The sequence below is a fragment of the Equus asinus genome, chromosome 20 (genome assembly GCF_041296235.1).
Source record: "Equus asinus isolate D_3611 breed Donkey chromosome 20, EquAss-T2T_v2, whole genome shotgun sequence".
Classification (NCBI taxonomy): Eukaryota; Metazoa; Chordata; class Mammalia; order Perissodactyla; family Equidae; genus Equus; species Equus asinus.
In genome coordinates, this window is record NC_091809.1 from 102,767,388 (window position 1) to 102,782,598 (window position 15,211).

Genomic DNA, 15,211 nt, shown 5'->3' on the forward strand with positions numbered 1-15,211 from the left:
AATAGATAAATAAAATGTGGTATATACAGACAATGGAATAAAAAGGAAGGAAATTCTGATGCATGCTACAGCATGGGTGAACTTTGAAGACATTATGCTAATGAAAGAAGACAGACACAAAGGACACATATCATTTCCACTTATATGAGGTGTCTGAGATGGTCAAATTCATACAGAAAGAAAGTCAATTAGTGGTTGCCAGAGGCTGGGGAGAGGGGAGAATTGAGAATTGTTGTCTGCTGGGTACAGAGTGTATAGCTGGGGAGGCTGAAGGAGTTCCAGAGGCGGATAGCGGTGATGCTGCTCAACGATAGGAATGTACTTCATGTCCCTGAACTGTGTGCTTAAAATTGGTTAAAATGGTAATTTTCATGTTATATATATTTTATTGCAATAAAAAAGTGGAGGTTTCTACACATATCATAAGTATGAATAATAAAAATACTCAGAAAAAATAGATGTCCTCCTATTTTATTGTATTTTAATTGTATCATTTAGAGAGCAGAAAGCAGGTCTTTGAGGGCATTAGGGTTTTCAAAATCACTTTATTTTAAAACTAACACAGGCTCATTACAAATTTGAGAAACAGAGAAGGGCATAAAGTGGAAATAAAAGCCCCCTCCCCTGTCTGATGCTCTGCAGAGTAACCACTGACTTGCTTTGCTCTGTCTCCGCTCTCTCTGGGTGTATAGAAACTGTATATGTGTGTATGTGGAGAGAGAGAGAGAAAGGGTCTACTGTTTAAAAAACACCTGAGATCAATGGCACTATTCAACAACTTTCATTGTTCACTCAGTATTATATATCCTTAAATTCGGAAATATTTATCTACCTTATTCTTTTTCATAGCTGTATAGTGTTCCATAACTTTTTTCTTCTTTTCCTCCCTTTCCCTTTTATTTTAAGAAAACCTTTAACTTTATTGAGTTGTAATTTAGATGTAATAAAACACACCCATTTTAAATCTTCAGTTCATTGAGTTTTGCCAAATATGTAACCATCCTGCCATAGAACAGTTCCATCCCCTCCAGAAAGTTCCACGTGGGTCACCAAGTCAATTTCCCCACCTCATCCCATCCCCCTCCAAGCAACCACTGATCCAGTTTCTGTGACTATGGACTCAGGTTGCCTGTTCTAGATTGTCATGTGATGAATCACACAATACGTACTCTTTTTTGTGGCTGACTGCTTTTGCTTGGCATATTGTTTTTGAGACTTATCTGTGTTCCTTTTTATGGTTGTATAGTATTCTATGATATGAATATACCACAGTGTGTTTATCCATTTACCTGATGATAACATCATTCAGGTTTTGACAACAACATTTGGTTTGTTTCCACTCTGGGGATATTGTGAATGAAGCTGCTATGAACATTCATATGTAAGTTTCTTTTTTTCTGGACGTATGTTTTCGTTTCTCTTGAGTAAACATCTAAGAGTGGAATCATTGTATTATATGTCGAGTGTATGTTCAACTTTATAAGATACTGCCAGATTGTTTCCCAAATGGTTCCACCACCCATCACATGTGAGAATTGTGGTTGTTCTATGTTCTCATCAGGACTTGGGAGCTGATTTGGTTTTAATTTGCATTTCCCTGGCTACTGAATAATATTGAGCAACTTTTCTTGTGCTTATTGTGTGGCCGTATACATATATATGTATGTATATGTATATTTACATGTTTTGTTCTCTTGTGAAGTGGCCGTTCAGATTTTTTACCCGTTTTTAAAATGGCTTGTCTTCTTACTGTTGAGTTGTAAGTGTTCTTTGTGTTTGTTCTGGACACAAGTCCTTTGTGAGATCTGTGTATTGTGAATTTATTTTTTCCTAGTATGAGGCTTGACTTCTTTTTCTTAACAATGTTTCTTGAAAATTAGAGTTTTTAATTTTGATGAAATCCAATTGGTCAACATTTTTCTCTTATGCTAGTACTTTTGTATTGTGTCTAAGAAATATTTGCCTATCACAAGAAGGTGAAGATTTTCTTCTAGGTTTCTCCTAGACATTTTGTAGTTTTAGTTTTTACGTTTAGGTCCATGTTCCATTTTGAGTTTATTTTGTGTAGGTGAGAGGTAGAGGTTAAGATTCATTTTCTCCCCTGGGGATATCTAGTTTTTCCAGCACATTAACCCTTAGCTGAAATGACTTCCTTTCTTTCTCCCCTGAATTATATTATTGGTACCTTTTTCAAAAATCAGTTGAACACACACACAGACACGCTCATGCACACATACTCTCTTTTCTCTTTCATTCGTCTTTATGTCTATCCTTTCTATAATAGCACACTGTCTTGATTCCTGTAATTTTATAATGAGTCTTAAAATAAGGTATTCAAAGCCCTCCAAACTGGTTCGTTTTCAAAATTGTTTTGGCTATTCTAGTTATTTTGTATTTCCACGCAAGTTTTAGAATCGGCTTTTCAGCTTCTTTAAAAAAAAAAAATAGCTGCTTAGATTTTCATGTGTATTGCTTTGACTACATAGATCAATTTATGGAAAATGTACATTTTATTAATTGTGAGTACTCCAGTCCATGAATGTTTGGATCTTCTTTAATTGTTACCAGAACCAGTTTTTTTTTTATTTTTACCATACTGATCCTAACTATATTTTATTAAACTTATCCCTAGGTATTTCATATTTTTTATGCTTTTGTAAGTGATTTTAATAATACAGATTTAATTTAATAATACAGTCTTTAATAATGAATTTAATAATACAGTCATTTTTTTCTTTCCATTCAACATTTAAAAAATGTCATTCCATTATCTTTTGGCATGCATTGTTTATATCGAGAAATCAATGATTAGTCTTATCTTCATTCCTCTATATGTATTGTCTTTTTTCCTCTCTGACTGCTTTTAAGATAGTCTCTTTATCATTGTTTTTCAGCAATTTGATTAAGATATGGCTTGATGTGTGTTTTGTGTTTATTCTTCTTGGAATTCATTATGTCTTACGGATCTGCAGATTGATGTTTTTCATTAAATCTGCAAAATTTCCAGCTATAATTCAGCAAATTTTCTCCTCGCCCACCACCCCATCTCCTTTCCTTCTGGGAGTGCAAGTATCACTTGATGTTGTTCACTGAGGCACAGTTGAGTTTCTAAGCCTTTTTTCTCTATTGCTCTAGTTTGGGTAATTTATCGTGCCATGTTAAAATCACTAATACTTTCTTCTACAGTAGCTAATCTTCTATCAAGCCCATCCACTGAATTTTCCGTTTCAGAAATTATATTTTTAAGATCTAGAGTTTTCTTTTATTTCCATTTTATAGTTTCCATCTGTCTTCTCATCGTATTTGTGTTTTCCTTTAAATCCTTGAACATATTTATGATAGGTATTTTAAGGTCTTTTTCTACTTCTTCCATCATTTGTCTTATTGCTGGGTCTATTCTAATGATTTATTTTTCTACAGATTGTGGGTCATATTTTCCTGATTCTTCATAGGCTAGTAATTTTTAAATTATATTCTGGACATTGTGGATGCTAAATCTTTGAAAGTCTGATTCTTGTGGTCTTTCTTTAAAACGTTAAATTTTATTCTTACAGGTAGTTAATTTTCTGGAAGATTAGGTTTATTCTGTAAAAGCTTTTTCAAAAAAGGCTTTATTAGTGTGAGACAAGGAAAACCTTTACCCTTAGGCTAATTTGACCCTACTTTTAAGGTCTGATCCTTCTGGAGTCTCTATTAAATATCCTTGATATTGTGTCAGGTCTCAGCACTCTGGAGAACTCAGATATCTCCCAGCCCTGTGCAAGCTCCTGTAGCTGTTGAACTAATAGCGCTCCAGCAGTTGTTCTTTGCCTGGACTGTGGAGTCTTGTCCTATGCGTGTCAAAGACTCATTGGCCCCCATGCAGATTTATAGAACTCATTCACCATGTAACATTCTTCTTTCCAGTACTTTCGCCTACAAATTCTGGTTGTCTCAGTCTCTCTGAAATCTGACCTCTGTCTCTGCTCAGTGAGACTACTGTGCTCTGTCTGGATTCTCCATATCTGCACTGAGGTTTGGAAAATGCCTATGGAAGGAAATCTGGGCGATCATAGTGCTTACCTCACTGTCCTGAGCTGACTGTTGTCCAGTATGTGTAAATAGTTGTTTCATCTATTTTGTCCAGTTTTCATGGTAATTTATGATAAGAAGGTTAGTCCAATATTCTCCTTCTGTTTTTTAATTTCAAAGAAGGTAGGAAATTTTCTTTACCCCCATGATTTATTGGTAGGGTGGCTGTATAATTTATTGTCCAAACCTGGACCCTTTTGAGAGTAAAAGAGAGTGTTCTTAATAATTACATGGGTACAAGAGGGTCATATTCTGTTGTAGGTGTCACAGGCCCCTGAGAGTCTGAGCACAGAGATAGCAAACATCCTGAAAAATGCCTGCTGTTGAATGAGCTCAATTAGCTTCTGGGTGCATAACAGAAATTTGGGGCCAACATATTTATTAGGGGAATAAATGTCCACCACATTTCTTTGATTTAATTCTCCAAAGAATCTGAAAGCTTTCGATAATTTTATTATTTTGGGAAGATCTTATTTTTCCTACTGAATTTCAAAAAGTTTGGATCTTAGAAGAGATCCAAAGTTACAGACTGAGTGAAGTGCCAATCGGGTGATATTATGTTAAATTTTTCACATATAAAATTCAGGATTGCCCCTACAACAGCCCCAAATGACATGGAGACAGACAAAAATCCTTTGATGGTGCAGTTCTTAGTGGCACAGTGAAAAGAATGGATTTATCTTCTAGAACTGGGCTTTGCCACGTATTTGAAATAAGGCCTTCAGCCAGTTATCAGCTTCAAAGGCTTCATCTGTAAATACCTACCTATTGGTTTCCTGTGAATTAATTACATAATATTTGCAAAATACATAGGCATTCAAATAAATTAGCTATTACCGTTTATAAATTGACCATCTAATCCACCGTAGGCACTCTGTTCATAGCTATTGTTAATGTTATTTTATTCTTAGATACCACGTAAATTATAGTTCATGTTAATTTAATCAATAGTAACAATAGTAATAAACCAAAGAAACACAGACTGTAAACTCCAAGTGTGCAGCCACCATGCCCATCTTATTTCCCACAGTCAGGGCCTGGCACACGCCATAAATGAGCTGAAATAGGAACTTATGATTTAACGACAATGTTGCTGACAATAATGCGTTTCCGGAGCTTTCCCTGCTGCAGCGCACTTTCACGTCCTGGATCTCGTTTGATCCTCAGAAGCACGCGTGGGATAGGAAAGGCCGGGTGTCTTCATTCAGGCCCATTTTGCAATGGAGGACAAGAGGAGCCGACAGTGCCTCTTAACCGAGAAACAGAAGGGGTGCGGGGGAACCGGTAGGGGGTATGGGAGGAGGCTGCTCTTCCTTTTTCCTGATCCCCCATGGGCCTGAGGGTGCATTCAGAAGAGGGCAGCAGGTGATTCGCTTGGGCACTGCCCCGAGAAGGCCCGATCTCATGAGCCCTGGAAGAAGAACCAGGCTCCCTGGACACGCAGGTGCTCCCACAGAGGCTATGTAATAAGGAGAAGGGACTATATTTAAAACACTCATTTCCTCTGGAAAAAAAAAATGTGTTTTTTCCTGATTTATAGGTGAAGGCAAACAAAAAGCTTTAGGGTTAGTGGGTCTGAGTACACCAAGCAGAGCAGGTTGTTAAGCATATTAAAAAACCACACGTATCAAGTGCTTACTACATACCAGGCTGATGTTAAATGTGTGACTTGCATTATTTCATTTAACCCTTAAAACAACCCAGTGAGTGGGAACTATCCCTGTTCCTTGTTTACAATGAGGAAACTGAGGCTCGGAGGGGATGAGGGGGATGACATCACATGGGTCCTGTAACTATTAAGAGTAGGAGTCAGGGGGTGTCCGTCTGTGCAATTATTTGCGCAAATACCAGGAGGTTGTCCTTGCCGCGTCCTACTTCCCAGGGAGGACATTCCCTGTGCGGCATCAATGTTAACCCACAAGAGAAAGGAGAATGAGGAAGATGCTGTAGGTGGCCTTTCTTCCTCGAGAGAAGCACTGGCTTAGGTGCTGTGCTACCATAAGCACAATTGCTTGACCTCTCTGGATATTGATTTCTTAATATGCCAAATGAGAGGACTGGGTTAGATGAGTCCTTCTGAAGATTATTTTCTGTGTTTCAATATTCTCATCTTTCCATAAAGTCAGATCCTAAAAACTTCTTAAGACTTCCTGCTTCGAAACTCTTATGTTACCTGCCACCAGAGGGCTCCATGAAGGGAAAATGAGCGAGGTTTTCATTTGGCACCTAAAATCCTGCTATGATTTTTCTGTTAAAACTCCCAGGAAAGCCTGAGGCTTTCCTCAGTCTTATAAGCACAGCTTCTGTGGAGTGACTCTCAAGTATTTGTTGGTGGTGAGGAGAAGGAAGCTGGATGACGAAGTGGAGGACCGATCAAGAGACTGGCGTCTGGGTGCTCAGCTCTCTCCCAGGGGGCTGTGAGGTCTGAGGCAAAGCCACACACACTCTCTGGGCTTCTGTAGCTCTTTCTGTAAAACAAAAATAATGGGGTTATTGGGGAAAATGAAATAAAATGTTTAAAAGCACCTTGAAAAGTATAAAAATGCTGTATAAACATGGTGGTTAAGAAATGCCCCTATGAAAACAAAGCAAAATTTTTTTACTCCCTGGTACGTTGTCCCTTTTAATAAAGTCTCCCGCAAACCCTCACACCATACGGTTATTTATTACCAAGGGCCTCTGAATGTGTTTCCCTTCCCCGCTGTGGGTGGGAGGCGACTTTTCTCCTGGTTAGCACACTTCTGGACACAGCGGCTGCTCATGGGTTGCGTGGCAGTGGTGTACCATGGATGGGCCTGAGGTGTATCCGAATTCTTGCTGTGATGGAGAATTACATACACCCTGAGGAATGGTTCTTATCCACTTAGTTCCTGGCATTCGACACGCACCAGAGATCTTGCACCTCACTCTGGGGAAAACGGGGAATTTGGTCTCACTCCCTCGGCCAGGGTCTGCCACAGTTCCTGGATGACCTGCATGTGCCTTGGTGGCACCTCTTACTGCCTTTCCAATTAGCAAGACATGGCAGTCTTAACGTTTAGAAACACATAACTCACAAATATGCTTTCAGCACTTTCTAGCCCAAGAAGACAAGCCTCTACATTTTTGCTGTCCTGAAATATATTCTGCTGAGATTGTGTTTTCTTCTCCTCTTCTAGGTTGCCCCACACACATTAACTTTCTCCAACATCTTTAGCATCAGACTATTCCTGGGATCCGAAAACTCCAGTGGTTTCCTACTTTCCGTAGAGTTAAGTCAAACTCCCCTGGTCCCACGATGTCACCCCATCTCCCTCACAGCCCACACTGCTCCTGTGTAGGTGGACTGCACTTCCGGTCAATCTGCAGTTGTCTCTGACTTCTGCACATGCTCCGTGCTTTCCCACCTCCAGGCCTTCCCATCGCCGCCTGCCTAGGGCCAAGTCCTGCCCCTTCTTCCGCGCATAGTTTAAATGCCATCCTCTTTATGGAGTGATTTCTTGTACTTTCTGCTTTGTGCTCTAGGGAGCTATGACTTTCTTCCTCTGGTGTCTGATTTATCTTTGTATTCGCACAATATCAGCTCATGATAGACCCCCTGTAAATATTTGTTAGGCAATGGGAATGAATGGGAATTTAATCTAAGGGGTCTTTAGGGAGTATTCCATTGGAGTACATATTTATCCAAAATTAAAGGTTCCCTTTTCATCGGAAGTGGCTGTTTGTGGCTATTCTCCTGTCCTTTTCCTTGGCTGAACCTTTACTGAGGTCTGCGCCTGCTCTTGCGAATTTTTTGCTTTTTTCCACATTAAATTTATGGCTTATACCAAGCCTGCTTGTTTAGATTTTTTTTTTCTGTTCCCACTGTTCTCATGTCCCTTTACAATGTATGCAATTACATGAACCGCCTTTGAAAGCAAGATTAGATTTTAAATCTTGTGATTAGCCTTTCACATTGCGAGATTGCCGGCTCCATGTTTCTTGTGTAGTTCTCTTGTTTTGCTGGGGACTGATTTCTCTATTTCAGCTCTTCTGTTTTGTGTTATTTTGCAACTCGATTCTTGGCTGTATACGTCCAGCTTGGGAGAATTTCTTGCCTTGCTACATTTATAGAATGACTCTTCAGCACACAATCAAATAAATCTATAAGTGCTGGAAAACAGCCTACATAAATCTCTCAGTCAAGAACATTGAGGTGGCTGCCAAAATCGCAACGGTTTTTTTTATTTTGACATTTTGAACAAATCATAGAAGGGGAAGTTTTGAAAATTTACTGAAAATACCAATTACATACATTCATGCATGGAAAATTTTCCTGAATGGAAAATGACTTAGTTTTCATTTGGAATTTTAAATTGGAAGTCTTTTTGAACCCATAAATGCTGAGTTTTTGGTCTATATTTGTTGAATTCTTGTTTTTATCCAATTTTTTAATTAAAAAAAGAAACTATTTTGAGCCTAGAAGAATATTTTAACTTTTTAAAATTCAGTAGAAAAGTATTTTGCCAGTAGCTCAACAAAAATGATAAAAGTGTGTATTTTTAAAAGTACACACAATACATTCCTTCAGGAAATAACTAATGTCTGGCCTGATAAGTAAACAAGATCTTTTAGGTTTGAAAGTATTTTTCTTAAGATAATTGGGTAACTTCCAATAATTCTTGATTTCCTGGCGGTTAAAATGAAACTAACATGAATAAATAATCAGTATTTAGATCCATAAAAGAGATTCATTTATAGTAATTGGTTATAGACAACATCCTAGGCATGAAATTAATTCCGGCCTGATCTGAAAACCCTGATAGTGTTAAAATGGATGCTTAATATGTTATTAGTTAATGATATTTCATCTGAGGACCTTATCAAGTTGCACACGGCAAAGCTCTTGTCATTATTTTTTACTCTCCCAAAGTGACACTTTAATGAAATGTGTCAGCACACCAGTGTTAGGATACGTTTCATTAATGCCCAGCACTTTTGTTCTATGCTTTACACATGGAAACAGATTTAAGTATTAAGTGCCTCTAATGTCTGCAGCCGGGGAATCCTTTCCGAATTTGTAACAGTGACCAGAACAGACCGCATTACACTCTCCAAATGGTGCGGTTTTGCATTTGAATGTCTGAATTATCCCGGTTTCTTAGAGACGACCACAACACCAACATCTTAAATCCTCAAAATACTGTCCGCTTCATTGAATGCTCGTGATCTAAGCATATGTGTAATTATTCTGTAATTCTCCCCAAAATGTGATTCCTTGGAAATGCATACTAGGTTTCCCCTATTGTAAACCCAATGACTATTTCTTTGTGGCCACTTCTTTAAATACGGTAACAAGCAAGTCTGTGTGTCTGGGTGAACCGCCTTGGTAATGAGGATTTCTTCCCAAGCTGTCCTTGGGACACCCATCAGGGAAATACGCCCCGCATTTGTTTAAGGGGAGAGACCGTGCTCACAAAAAGACCATTTAAGATGGTATACATTACAACTAGAGGATTTCTTGCCAGAAACAGGTCTAATGTCACCCACAATGGCCTTAGAAATAGTCTTAGATGGTAAGTTAGAATTTGCAAATGTTACCAGAGGCAGCTGTGGTAATCCACGGCTGCATATAGATTTTAGAGAAGAATAGAATCCGTGCCCCTGAAAACAGCTTTGGATGTGGTCAACCGTGGAAAATTAAAACATACACTTTAAAAACTGACAGCTGGAAAGAAAGGTGAAGTCGAAGGGAAGCTTAGGGTTATATTTTAACCTCAGTTTTTCTTTTAAAGTTTTGCACATTCTTTAGGAAAACTCTTCACTGGCGACTTTCCCAGGGAACCGCCTCAGTGTGCAGTGATTTTCAACTGTAAGTGAGATGCTGGGTGTGCAAGTCCTTTGCAAATGGTTAATGCCCCCATCCGGCGTTGCTGGGCTGTTGTTATTACAGCCCTCATTAACTCCGCGTGAGTCGTTTCACTTGGCCTTTTGGTTTAGCAGAGTGCAGTGGGTTTGCGGGTGTTTACTGGTAAATACAAACGACCGTGGAGTGGGGGGAAAGCAAAGTCAGCTTGCAGGGTCAGAGTTACACTGTGGATAATTTGATAATCACTCCGGAGCAGGTGTCCGCATTCGTAGTTCTTCGTCTTGGCGTCATTTTGCAAATCGCTTGCCTTTTACAGCCCATGCCGCCCCCACAGCACCATTTCCAGTGGTAGCTTTGAAAATGATTTCAGCGTCACGTGAGCTGGGAGGTTAGCTGTGCACTAGTCCATCTCATTTACTTGTTGATTCTCGGTGAGTGTCTTTTCAGAAATTTAGAATCTGGGAGAAAATATTGTGACCGAGTGGGAAAATCAGTCTTATTGATCGTTTAAGAGAATGTTAAAGTTCGGATGGAGGGAAATCCATTTGAATCTTTTCCAAAACATGCAAGCAACAAGTGAAGACGTTGGCAACTTTTGTAGTTCAGAGGAAAGCGTAGCAGCTGCCGGGGAGCTGGCAACCCTGCTCTGGGAGACCCGTCCTGCAGGGCCCTGAGTGAGCTGGGCTCACTTTGCTCTCCACTGGAGTCTAGAAAAGACCAATTTTATGTTGGAAAGTGAATTTAGAAACTTAAAAGAAATAAAACAAATAACCGAAGAACCCAGGACCCACGCTGTTGCTTAGAAATTTGGATCTCTCCCCAAGGGAAGACTGATGTGTGTAAATAAACAAAGCACATCTGAATTCTTCACGTCTTTTTATGTCTATTTTTTTAAGTACTGCATCGTTTATCTGGACATTATTTATTCTCCAATCTAAAGAGAAAACAAACTTGAAAAGGCTCCTGAGCCATCAAAATCGATAACCCTCTTGATACTCACTCACTCTGTGCCTATTTACTCGTACATTACAAATACTTCTAACAAGCATGGTGTCTGCTTCCCCAGCACATAACAGATTATAAGCAGCAGAGCAGATGGGGAACAAATGAGCACAGGATCTCAGACATAGTGGGGGCAGCAAGAAATAATAGCTGACAGCTTGATTGTGAAGGGGGAGACAGAAAATCCATAAGAGGAAAGATAAGACTATGAAAGCTTAGCAGTGTGGAGCCATTGAGCGCTTTACAATTACCGGTTGTCCCCCTGTATTACAGCAGAGAATAAAAACGGGTGCTCATAATTATGACTTCCAGTCCTCAAGAAGAGATTGTGTTGTCAAATGTGCCTGTCTTTCCAAAGGTAGATTTAGAATGATTTCCACTGAAATTGGCTAAAATTAAGATAAAAATCTTTGTGCTTAAAAAATGGGCCTTTGGTAGTTTGGAAGTTTGTTTTTATGTGGAGGTTATTTCTGTCTCCATAATGCCAAATATGAGGAATTTAGTAAAAATTCCTGAGGCTTTGAGTTTTGGCATAGCCAAATGTTCTTACTCAAATTGAATTTTCTAAGTATAATTCTTTCTATAGTGAGACAGCTGGTAGCAGTGGGGAAAAACACTAAAATGAGAACCAGAAGATTGGCCTGGTCCCCGTTCTACCCCTGACAGGCCAGGTGCATGGGGAAGTCAGTGAACTTTCTGGGGCTTGGTTTTCTCACCTGTTCAATGGGATTCTCAAACCCTGTCCAGCTTGACAAACTCAGATTTTTTTTGAAACAGTAGCTCAATAGATTATAGGCGATTCTCCGTGCTTGATGCAAAGCTGAACCACACAGCTACCTTCCCCCTGTGGGCACGAGAGGGACCAACCTCGAAGTCTGTGTCACCAGTGTCTTGTTACAGTGTTTGAAAATGACTCTAAAAGGGCTCGGAGCCTAAAATGTTAATGAGCTTTATCTCTTCCTGGTCAGAATATAGGAGATTCTATTTTCTTCTTCATGCTCTTCTTGTATTTCCAACATTTCTAAAACAAATATGTATGACTTTTTACAAGGAAAAAAATCAATAAAAGCTATTTTAAAAATATAGACACAAAAGAGAAAAACTTGAGGCTTGAGGCCTTGCAAATGCTTCGAGAAGCTCAGCCGTAAAGGCAGAGCATGTTTGAAATAGCAGCGGATGATGTCCCATCCTGGACGTAGAACACCCACTTTGAGAGACGCCTCTGCAACGATTATCTGTGCCACATCCAGACCTCTCAAAATCGGGCAATTTTTCAGACTTGGGAGTAAAAGTAGCATCTAGCAAACCAGAGGAATATGGCATTAAAAGAAAAATCCTGTAACAGACAACTGCTTGCAACCCTGGGCTCCCAGCTGCCCTCTGCTTCTGGATCATTATCATGGCAGAGCTCCTCCTTGCCAGGATCAATTCATTGTGACTTGTCAAATGCTGACTGATAAGGAAGGAGTGTTTTTCTAGACTCTGAGGCTGTCTGGTCCTTGTCCTGGGATCATTTCCTTGTACAACTGTTAGAAAATCTGCAGCCTACCGGAAGCCCGTCTAAAAAGTTTTGCAGAAGTAGAAAAGAATCCAGAAGGCTGAGGAAGCTCTGAATGTTCAGTGTCCCAGGAAACTGGCCGCCCGGATGCTGCCAGCACCTTGGGAACAAGTGGACTGTAGCTCAGGAAAATGGGCCTGGCCTGGACAGCCCCAACCTGGCAACAGCTTGTGGGGAGTAAATCCTCTCACTGAAGGTTTTGCTTAATCTGAATGAATTCAATTTCAAAATCTGCCCTTGATCTAAGCCCCTTAAGCTTTTGTGGGGGACTAAGGGCCTTCAGGGTCAATGCCAATAACAAAAGGTAGGAAAAGCCACCTTTGCTCGGCTCTCGCTGCTGCATTCTATGAATGTTAGCTCGCTGCAGAAAAGGTTTCCTTTCAACACAGTCATCCTCGGAGAGCCTCCTCCCTGTTTATTGTGAAGACGACATTCAGTGCTCTCCTTTTAGATGGTCAACATGTTTGGTAGAAGGAACGCCGGACGAACCCTCAGGAAGCCCGGGTTACAACATGAAAGTGCCCCTTCCAGCAGTGGCACCTTGGCCACGCAGCTGGCTGCCCTGGACTTCAGTGTTATATACTCAGTAGAGCCAGGAGGTTGGGCTAGCCATGGTTTTCTCCTATCTGTGCTCTTTGCAACGCTTGTCCTTAGAAGTGCTTTCCTAGGGGTGGGATGAGTGTCATCGAACAAGCTTGGTGAACACTGACAACCACATCCCTACTTAGAGAGTCAGTGTCCAACAGCATTTCAAAGGCTCTGAAAAGTCCTGTAGTAGAGAAACTTTTTCAAGTATTTTCAACCCAGTATTTCCCAAACTTCCTTACTAAACCACAAAGCCCCTTCTATCTGGTAATTCCTACTGTGAAACCAGAGTCCCACTCTGACAATGACGTAGGCGGTCCTGTGTCTGGTCTACATTTTAGCAGTTACATGACTATAGATGTAGAGGGCGTGATCCAGATCTTTTTCATTGCTGACGGCTTAAGATTGGGAGATATAATTTATTCATTGGTTTGGGGAATTACGATGCCAAACTACTCAGCAGTTGTGTTAGTTTCCTGCGGCTGCTGTAACAAACTACTACAAATTCAGTGGCTTAAAACAACAGGAACATATTTTCTCATAGGTGTTGTATTGGTATCGTGCAGCCACCTGTACCCATGCAGTGTGCTGCAGTTATTACCCACGTTCCTGTGCATAAGGTAAGGCCCCTTGCCACAGGCTATAATAACAGTGTTACATAGCAGTGAATTGGGTATGAATTCAATCAGATCAAGATATGAGTCCCAGACCTATCACGTACAATCTATGTAACCTTACGCGACTTATTTAACCTTCGAAGCCTCAATTTCCTCATTCGTAAAATGGAGATAACAATAGTAACCACCTCCTAGCGGGTTGTTGTGAGGATTAAATGAGATGAGGCCTGTAAAGAGCTTAGCACAATGCCTGCCTACTAGTAAATGCTTACTCCGTCTTGGCTATTATGGTCATGATTATATTATGGGGTGAGAATGTGTGCTATGAGGCCCCCAAAGGAACAGGAGCAAGTGATAGTGGTCTGGAACCACGGCACGTGCGAATGACTGTCCCTGGGCACAAGGGATCCGTCCTCGAATGCGGATGTCATGAAGCATCCTCATGAGGAAGAGCAAGCAGGCTGGTTCTGTGTGGCGGGGGCTGACTCAGAGCCCATCTGTAGAAGGGGCAGGATCGGGGAGAGATTTCTGCTCAGCAGGAGTGTCTGAGTCTGCCAGCTACGGATTAGGTTGTTTCAGGAAGTGGGTTTCCCATCACAGAAAGGGTTCAAGCAGGCCTGGGGCCGCTGATTGCAGGAGTGACGTGGAGTCCATTGCTCAGCTCAGAATGAGCTTCTTCGAGAACATCCCAAGACTGGGTTCTATAGCTGCTCTTGCTTTCGCATCTATTCTCAAGGGTCTTACGTCAAAAAGGTGGCGTTTTTGCTAATGTCCTGATATTAGCTAGGCTTGTCATTGTTTTTTTCTCAAGAGATAGAAATCCAACTTAAACTGGATTAAGAAAAAATTTGAAAAGGAAATAACTAGTTTACTGGCCCTAACTGAAAAATTTAGGGAAATGCTATCTTCGGGCCTTGGTGGACACAGGATTTAAACACTGCCCTTAGGGTTCATCTCTTTCTCTCCCGCTCTCTATGTGGATTCTGTTCTTAGGCGGGCTTTCCTCTCACAGTGGAAAGATTATTGCCGGCGACACCAGGCTTTCACTTCTCCGCAATCCAACCAAGTTCCAAAATATCTTGGAGTTGATTTTCAAGGTTGTCAGGCGTCCTGTAGCAGAGAAATTTTTCCAAAAGTGGCAATCCAGTGTTGAGCTCTAGTTGGCCACGTTTAGGTCACATGCCCATCCCTGAACCAAGCCCTGTGACGAAGGCTTTGAAATGCTGTGATTGACCAGCCCGGGTCGCATGCTCATCCCTGAGGCCCCCTGGCTTAATAGTGAGGGCAGTGGGGTTTCCTAAGCACAGTCAAGGAGCTTTCCCAGAAGGTGTGGGAAGGAATAATAGACAAGTAAAAGCAATAAATGCCACTAGGGCTGTGTTAGGGACCTGGTGACAAATAGTGAGTAGAGTCTTTCCTCCACCTGGCTGATCGCTGGTCTGCTATTCTGGCTGGCTCCCTGCCTCCTAGACAGAGTCTAGGTGGAGAGAAGCTGATATTCATTCCGATACCACCCTTAACATGCACTGGGCCTGGCCTTCTCCTGTGGCC

The 15,211-nt window shown here is 40.9% G+C and overlaps 1 long non-coding RNA gene across 1 annotated transcript in view; it reads right to left on the reverse strand.

The window, feature by feature from the left end:
- Window positions 1–2,732: 2,732 nt before the first annotated feature.
- The window catches only part of LOC123279091 (uncharacterized), a 100,505-nt gene continuing 88,026 nt past the window's right edge, over window positions 2,733–15,211 (reverse strand). Inside the window, exon 3 of the long non-coding RNA XR_011496127.1 lies at window positions 2,733–6,539. This is a non-coding gene — a long non-coding RNA (uncharacterized lncRNA). The remainder of the gene's footprint in view (window positions 6,540–15,211) is intronic.